The 1,572-nt window shown below is 49.6% G+C and overlaps 1 pseudogene across 1 annotated transcript; it reads left to right on the top strand.

The window, feature by feature from the left end:
* The first annotated feature begins 489 nt into the window (after positions 1 to 489).
* Positions 490 to 1,359, top strand: LOC147613652 (germin-like protein 8-2 pseudogene; annotated as a pseudogene). Its single transcript, XR_015263248.1, has one exon. The product of XR_015263248.1 is annotated as a germin-like protein 8-2 pseudogene (transcript).
* The last annotated feature ends 213 nt before the right edge of the window (positions 1,360 to 1,572 follow it).

Genomic DNA, 1,572 nt, shown 5'->3' with positions numbered 1-1,572 from the left:
ATTGGGTTCAAATGATTGCATTTATAGATGTATAGTTTACAATGAAGTAGTGCAATCCACCTCCTAGTTATCGTGTGTGCGGATCATGAACTTCACACAAGTATGGTATGGTTTCATACAAGTTCCTACTAATATGTTTAGATCTATGGTGCTTCAAATATTTTCTTCCACAAGAGTAAAGGAAGGCTCCAGCCATATATATATTTGTAGCCTGTAGGGACCCCAAATTGGTGCTTTGTAGAAGAGTGAAAGTATCCTAATGACCCTAAGATTTCATGGGGGATTGATGGCATTTGTGTTCAAACTTAGATCACGGGTTTTTCATCTTATGGCAGCGCTGCCGTAAGATGCTGACCGGAGAACCGAGCCGAACTCCAGTTGCTTTCAGATAGCGTTCACCCGTCCTTGTGGCGTGGCAGATAGTAGAATCTTTGAACTCGGGCGCCGTTCATAAATTGCAGCGACGAGTGCCTTCTTTTCAATATGTACTCTTTGCTAGTCTCTCAGTCATGGCAGTTAGCTACTTGCTTCTGGCCGCGCTGATGCTGTTGGCCTCCTCTGCGCCGCCGCTGCTCATAGTCGAGGTGAGTGCCGCCGATGAAGACCCTCTGCAGGACTTCTGCGTGGCGGACGGCGGCCCACTCACCCTCAACGGGCTGACCTGCAAGCCGTCCAACCGCGTGCAGCCCTCGGACTTCACGTCAACGCTGCTTCGTAACGCGGCACCCCTGGTCAAAGGACTGGGCTCCGCCGTTAACCTGGCCTTCGCGACCAACTTCCCGGGCCTCAACACGCAGGGCCTGTCCATCGCGCGCATCGACTTTCAGCCCAAGGGCCTTAACCCTCCCCACGTGCATCCCCGCGCCACCGAGGTGCTCTTCCTGGCCCAGGGCATGCTCCAGGTGGGTTTCGTCTCCACCAACAACTCCCTCTTCCAGCAGAACCTCTCCCCAGGCGATCTCTTCGTCTTCCCCCGTGGCCTAGTGCACTTCCAGCTCAACCCCGACATGCACCAGCCCGCCCTGGCCATCTCCGCCCTTAACAGCCAGAACCCGGGCACCTCGCAGCTCGCCGCCGCCCTCTTCGCGGCCAATCCGCCCCTCCCCGACCAGGTGCTCGAAACGGCCTTCGGCATCGAGAAGAAAGAGGTGGACCTCCTCACTGCTAGCGTCAGGACCACCCTCTCCTAGCTGTGACAAGGAACAATGCCTTACTATATAATATCATCTTCTAAATAATTTCATCTTCTAAATAATATCATCGATGTTTCCGAACTAGTGGAGTTGCCGAATTAACTTGCCAATGTAAGCTCTTGAGTAAGTTCATTTATCATAATTTAAATCCAAGGAGTATCTAAAATGAGTGTGTTTAGAAACTTCAAGATACAGTACGAAGCAAAATCGCAGTCTTATGGTATGCATCGATTGATTCTAAAATACATACTTAACTATCATATATATCTGTCTCTTGTTTTGAAAATAGGGATCATGTTGATTCAAATTTGAAGTTTCCAGGAAGTTTTGATATAGGTGAAGAAGATGCACAAATGGGGAACAAAATGGAGACTAATGT

The sequence above is a fragment of the Cibotium barometz genome, chromosome 43, assembly GCF_041138505.1.
Source record: "Cibotium barometz isolate CiBa-2024 chromosome 43, ASM4113850v1, whole genome shotgun sequence".
NCBI lineage: Eukaryota > Viridiplantae > Streptophyta > Polypodiopsida > Cyatheales > Cibotiaceae > Cibotium > Cibotium barometz.
This window is presented reverse-complemented; position numbering and strand designations above follow the sequence as displayed.